General features: G+C 43.2%; 1 protein-coding gene across 6 annotated transcripts in view; it reads right to left on the bottom strand.

The window, feature by feature from the left end:
• Positions 1–7,500, bottom strand: part of adgrb1a (adhesion G protein-coupled receptor B1a) — an 85,783-nt gene that overhangs the window by 77,087 nt on the left and 1,196 nt on the right. The window lies entirely within an intron of this gene.

Raw genomic sequence — 7,500 nt, 5'->3', positions numbered from 1 at the left:
AAACTGACTTCAGGCCAGCATTTGAATCACCAGTCCTACATAAACACAAAACATTAAAAAAAAAACGATAACAGGCTCAGCTGAGAGGCGCTATGCTAGCACAATTCCCCAGACACTTGCAGAGATTTTCATCTGAAAAGATGAGATCCGATGGAAGATACAGGGGGATTAGCTGCATGCTGGAGATCAAAGAGACCCCTGTTCTCACTGGGGAAAATAGACACGGCGAGAAACACAGAGAGAAAGAGAGAGAAAGCAAATATTCATTCAGAGCCTGCTACGTATCCCTTTGATTGAGTCTTGTAAACAGAGCAGAACACTAAACCGACAAACTGAACACACGTCAAAAGTAATTGAGCCTTTGATTTAGTGCAGGAGCATACTCAATGAGGATCTAGTGGTTCACAGAGTGTGATAAATGTACCATGAATATTCATCATGACTTCATGTGTGATACCGGTGATAGAAATGTAGTGGTTGACGTCACAAACCATATCAGGGCCATATTGGCAGGAAAAAGTCTGTCAGCTGGAGTGCAAATGGCTAACTAGTAAGAAAGACTGGATTGTCAGTATGGTAGACAATCATTGTCGAGTTGTTTCCCAGTAACAACAGAAAGGCCTTTTGCTGTTAGGCTATAGGCTACTCTAAGTTGGATACCAGATACAAACCCTGATTGGATCCATTTGTAACCCCCTAGGCTTGCTTCCTTCAGAAGCTGCCAGTGCAGACAGAGGTTGATTTGAAAGGGATTCCAGAAAGATTGTGGGTACCGGATATTTGTCTTTGTTTTTGTTTTTTTTGTGTGGAATATAAGGTCAATGTCGTGAATTTTAAAATGGCCAGTGGCCTATATTCAGAGGATAGAGGTTTCCTAAATTTCCCTCGGGATTAATAAAGTTTCCATCTATCTATCTATCTATCTATCCAGTGCTATGGTAGGTAGCTGCTTTCCCTGCCAGTGGGTTTTTGTGACATAAACGCTACATCTCTACAGCTACATCTCTATAGCGTTAGGTGCTCTCTGAATTAGCTCCCCAAAGTTCCAAAACTGCTAGATAGCTGACAATAGCATTTATGACTTTAGGAAAGGACATTTTCTTACTCAAGGGAAAAATTACAAAACAGCTGGGGGGGGGGGGGGGGTCAAAACTTTACGTAATAAAATTGCAACAAATGTGATTTGATGTGAATAAATCAAGCTTTTACTCTATGCAAATCGGTAGATACAGTAAACCACCCTCCTCTAGCGAAGTAATATCTTATTCAACTTAGAATATTTATGCGAATTTCAAGCATTTCCACTGTTTTCTAGTTGCCTGTTCAAATGTTGCATTAAAAAAGTTGGAAGGAAACCCGACGACATTTTCATTCAACCGCAATCTTTTCTGAGACTCTGAGAAATGGATGGAGGCTGTTCTCTAATTACCTCTGTGCATATAAATCCAACACGTGCTCCAATATTTAGAGCTGTAGATATAGAGTAGATATATGGTATTTCCTACAATGGGATCGATAAGTGTGAGCCCGGAGAATTATTAGCTGTAATAAAATGCATTAGGTTCAACCACGGCACAGAAATGGCTTTTTATATCTGGTTGGCGCACAAGGTCACTGCCCTCAGCGGAAAAGTGTAGAGACAGCAAACTGAGATCCAGCACAGTACTCCCTTCAACTGAGTGTGTGTGTGTGTGTGTGTGTGTGTGTGTGTGTGTGTGTGTGTGTGTGTGTGTGTGTGTGTGAGAGAGAGTATGTGTGTGTGTGTGTGTGTGTGTGTGTGTGTGTGTGTGTGTGTGTGTGTGTGGAATCTTGTAATGTGTAACAAAGGTCGACATGTATCAAAATGAGGCGTTAGTTTTGAATAATCAATTATAGGGAAAAAATTAACACAGATTAATTACACTCTATAATCCCCGTTGACCCCATATGTCAGTCATATTGGATGGATCTGAATAGTGGCCAATCTGCATTGCGATAACAGTTCATATATTTCACCCACTGCATGCTTCTGGAGCCATCATCAATGTTTTGAGCTGTATTGGTAGTTGGATGTTAGGTCTACAGCCTCACCTTGAAATGATTTGTATATGTCACCTCGATTTTGAGTTTGAAATGTTTGTGTTTATGCATGTGTGTGTATATGTCTGTCTCAGTGTGTGTGTGTGTGCGTATGTGTGTGTGTGTGTGTTTGTGTGTGTGTGAGAGAGAGAGAGAGAGAGAGAGAGAGAGAGAGTGTGTGTGTGTGTGTGTGTGTGTGTGTGTGTGTGTGTGTGTGTGTGTACATGTTTGTCTATGCATGTGTATGTGTTTTTCTGTGTGAACGTCTGTGTCCAGTACCAACACAGCCTGCAAAGCCTTCCACTGGTCCAGTATCAACACTGCTTGTGTGCATTCAGCTTGGTCATTCGATCATCGGAAATATGCCCACACCAGTCATGTGAATAAGCCATTCATTCTATTGCTACCATCATCATCCCCACTGCACATACAATTCATTAAACGCACATGGCGATTATTTTCTCCTTATAAACCCATAATGGAGATCGATAGCATTGATGGTGCAGCGCATGCTGATCAAGCATCTGTGATGAGACACCTCCCCCCCCAATGGGGAATCGCCCTGGGGGGTCACCTCCACCCTCCCCCTTACTCGCCTTCACTCAAACACAGCATGCAGTGGAGACTCTTGGTGACAAGGAAGAACGGACACCTGGGGAGACTCTAATGGTCTGGGGATGGGCTGGCCGCTTTTCATCTTTTCTCCTCGGTGCCGATGATTCAAAAAGTCAACGGACGAATCCAGATATTAATGTTCTAATCTGTTTCATACTTGATACAAAATCGTCAAGGATTTTGTAGTGCTGCAAGTTAATTTTCATTTGGATTTAACATGGAGTTAATTATTATTCAAAACCAGGTTTCCAAACAGCATTAAATCAGACGAAGAGCTTATAGCTCATAGTTCCATTAGGTGTGTCTTAACCGCACTAGTGGGGAGCTCATCTTAAAGGTAGAGTCTGTGATTCTGATCACAGCCAATCAAACGGTACCCTTTCCTTCTGAAACAATATGTTCATGGCTCGGTCGGAGCCACTACGTATGTTCCCAATTCACAAAGCCAGGACTGTATACGAACACAAGAGTTTTTTTTTGAGTGCACACACTGAGCAGGCAGCTAGAAGAGTATATATGTGTACACCAATACTGGTCTTCATACATATGGGCAAATATTCTCCAGTAACTCAGCCCAGACCTTAATCTCCAGCCCAGACCTTAATGCATGTATTACTGTGGGTGGGACAGGTGATGCTGGGTTAGTCATGCTCTGTGTTCTCTGATGAGCAGAGAGAAACAAAGGAGAGATGACACCTCATGCTTTGGACCACTTCCACACACACATACACACACACACACACACACACACACACACGCGCGCGCGTGCGCGCGCACACACACACACACACACACACAGACAGACAGACACACACACAAACACACACAGACACACGCAGGCAGACACACACACACACACACACACACACACACAGACAAAAGTAATATGACCCCACAGACAATACCTGCTGTTACCAGTGACTGAGCGATACAGATTATAATTAGTGTAGGTGTCAGAAATCTATCACACATGGTGCCTAGTGCTTTCCTGGAACTCCTAGCTTCTCTCTGCATAATTAAACATGAACAGAACAAGAGGGAGAGAGGGAGACTGACGGATAGGTAAAAAAAATGGAGAGAACGAGAAGATCTGAGAAAGAGAGAAAATCTGAGGAAAGGTGACAACCTGCTTGAAAAAGGAAGGAGGTGTGTATGTGTGTGTGTGGAGAGTGGATGTGTGCTTGGAAGAGGTGTTCTCCCTCTTGGCACCTCACATATGTGTATTGTTTTTTACTGTGATTTATGTATGTGTTTGTGAGTTGTATAAGCTACTGGATGACCTAAATTTCCCTCTGGATTAATAAAGTATCCATCTATCTATCTATCTATCTATCTATCTATCTATCTATCAGTTTAGGGTCTAAATTAGTGAATATTTTTCTGATTTTTATCTTTAGGTATGTACATTTATATGTAGATCTTGACTGTGTTGTTATGTTATGTTCTTATGTTGTTAGTGTGTCTGTTTAGATACATAAGTGTGTGTGTGTGTGTGTGTGTGTGTGTGTGTGTGTGTGTGTGTGTGTGTGTGTGTGTCTCCGTGCTCCACCACCTTTGTCTCCGGGGTGTTCATATCAGTTGTACATAGGAAATGGTGCCTTCTCATCACAGCATCTGGGTCTCTCTCTCCCTCTGTCTCCCTGGTTGTCTCCCTCACTTTTTCTTTTCCATGTGCTCTCTCTCTCTCTCTCTCTCTCTCTCTCTCTCTAATGCTACTTTCCCTGTTCTCAGGGTGAGCTTCATTTGATTCTTGCAGTGCCCTTCTCGGCACCCTAAATAGCGGATTGACTGGACAAATGAATCCAGCTTTTCTCTTCCACACAGACAGTCAGGCCCCAGTACCTCCGCCACTCATCTCTGACAAACCATCCCTACCATCACACACTACTCTGCCATTCTGCACAAACCAGCACCACTCAACGGCTATTAGCATCCATCAGCCACCAGCATTTTTCAAACACGAGCTATTTCACTTGGACAGAAAGCACTGAAGCCCAGTACACTTCCTCTGTGCTGAAAAAGTCCACAACGACCCTGTCACACAGTCACAGCCAATTACTATCTAAGCAGACAAGATCAAGATACAAGTGATAACGATACTTACAGTAGAAATCAAGCCATTGCTCCTCCGTACAAGCAAGGCAAATCATTTGAGATCTATCCATGCAGCCTATGTAGTCTATTGAGGGGGGGTCCACAAGGTGGGGGTTCCACTGATTTAATTTGGTAGCATTCATCTGAGAAACTGCTACATTATGGCAGCTTAATAGTCAGCTCTGAATTCCCATGAGATGAAATAGGTGCGCTAAAGCGAGAACAACGCGTTTGTTCTGTGTTGTCAGGACAATTTGGCTGTTTTTTAACAGCATGGATTGCCAGCAAACTCTCTGTCTCTGTCCAAGAGCCCTGGTGAGAGATCCGTCCACTCGGTTTTCAGAAACACGACTCACTGGGAAACAAGATGAAACATTATTCATTTGTTTGACTATCGTAGTTGTTTTCCGGAATACTAGATTGATTAAAATTAGGTTACTTTGTATTTGAATGTACGAAATTGAATCTGAAAATGCGAGATAAAGTGTACATATGGATGTGATCCATCTTGCATCTGTCAGTGAGTGTGTGAATGTGTTTCTGTGTGTGTGCGTGTGTGTGTGTATGCGTGTGTTTGTTTGTGCGTGTGTGTGAGTGTTTGTGTGTGTGCTCTATGGGGTAGAAGAGAGGAAGTGATGTGTGATCTGCCCAAAGGCATGATGAAGACAACATGAAGAAGACAACCAAAAGAGCAAAACAACAGTCAAATGAGCCACTCTCAGCCCAAACCCTCTCTCTTGGTCACGTCACCCTGTGGTGTGTCTGATATTTGGCCATAATAAATGAAGAACTAAAGGAAGAATAAGAACAGGAGGAAGAGAGAGGGGCGGGGGACACACCAAGAGACAGACGGAAAGACAGAAGGTAAGACGAGGGGAGCGAGAGGGGCAGAGAGGTGAGTCGGAGGCACATCATCTGAGCGGCGGGGATGTGAGAAGCTGAAACGAAGCAGGACATCTAGGTTAAAGCGTACGCATGGCTGCCTTCCCCAAGCCCCGCCGTGTCACTTCGCCTCGCCACGGCTCGGTGCGGCTGATCCCATCCGCGGCCAAAAATGCTTCGTCAGGCATGCCGCTTTGCGGGAGTCTATTTCTGTTTCCAATATCACTCCTCCTCTCCCTCCAGGCCAGCGCAGGGAAGAGCCACCTCCCAGTAGCCGTGGCCACAGGGCAAGCGTTCAGCCTCCCGCCTGTCTATCTGTCTCTGGACAAACTCACGCTTCACGCTTCACGCCTCATCTTGCACAGGAGGGAATGAAGCCCAATGCAGACCCATGTTTGAGTTAAAAAGCATACTATAGGCCTTTTCTATATTGGGAGGTATTCTTAAGCTAAACGTTGATACTAAACTAACATGTTAAACCCACACCAATTGTTCTCCTATTATTGACTGCTACTGAGATTCTTTCGAATGAAGAGTGCATTACAAATAAAATAAATTATTTATTATTATTATTATTATTATTATTACTACTACCACTACTATAAACATTAAACAATAATAACAATATAGTAAGCATTTAATAATTGTTTAATTACTTGGTCTGCTGTATAGTGTGTATACAGGTATGCGGGAAAAATCTCTCTCTTTCATGCATGGTCTGGTCGCAGCAAGGTGAGACTGAGCAGGTCAGTAGAACAGGGGCGAAAAAAGCTCGATCATGCCGCAGAGAATCCCCAGTTGCGAGGTTGCCTTTGCTAAGAGGTCCTCGCTTCACTTCTGTATTCCCGTGGAGGGATTTGAGCGTCTGTAGACTCCCCCCTACCGTACAATCACGGAACTTCGCCTTTAATCCCCGTGTAAATCCCCAATGCAAAACGCAGCGCACCAAACTTGCTCTTGTCAGGATAGCTCTTCAAATCACAGTTTGAACCTCAATTCAGCTCTAACCAGCATATGCATTATAGAGGCTACATGTAATTAATGAGTGTGTACTTACAATGTTGTATTCTAGGTGAGCCTGTATAATCCTGAGGCAAACTTGGGTTCAAGGATCATCTCTCGCTCTCTCTCGGTCTCCCTACCTTGTCCGCACCACTGTTAAACGCACCACTCTCGCTCCTTCAAACAAGTCCGAACTCCCACAAAGTTCACTCTTATTAGAATTATATTTCGGGTGATAGTCTACGTCTCCAGAGATTCCGAAATTGACGTCTAGAAAATCTAAAAGATTTACTAAATCAATGCTGCCCTTATACTAAGACGTCAGATTTGACACTGCTGTTTTTTCTCCATCTTGCTCCGACGTGCTTCTCTAACCGTGTCTAAGATAGCCGTATGATCAAATCATTCTGACACAGCTTTGAAATAACTTGTTAGTCAACCGTGACGCGTTTAAATTGCTAAAAGGATTATGTTATATCCTTACAACCCAATACACGCGACGCAATATTTAGCAGAATTTTAATGCGAGGTACTTTCTATAAGAAAATATCAGTATATTGTGAATGAACGCAGATGAACTTTAATTTAGGATTAACTGTGTAAATGAGCGGCACACATGTGATGCTAAAGTACCAGTATTTGCGTATAGTTGACGTTTTAAATAACAGGTTTCAACAAGACCAAGGACACGAGGAAAGATTCGATGTGGCGTATTCCCAAATCAATATGAGCGAAACACGTTCTGTGGCAGCTACTGGAAAACAAAAGACGACGCGTCAGAGAGGGATAAAAGCATTACAGCCTTACTTACAATACGGATGTGTTGACATCCTTGCACAATCCTATTTA

This window comes from Clupea harengus, chromosome 11 (assembly GCF_900700415.2).
Source record: "Clupea harengus chromosome 11, Ch_v2.0.2, whole genome shotgun sequence".
NCBI classification, from domain to species: Eukaryota; Metazoa; Chordata; class Actinopteri; order Clupeiformes; family Clupeidae; genus Clupea; species Clupea harengus.
The sequence above is the reverse complement of the archived record's forward strand: the minus strand, read 5'-3'. Positions and strand labels throughout refer to the sequence as shown.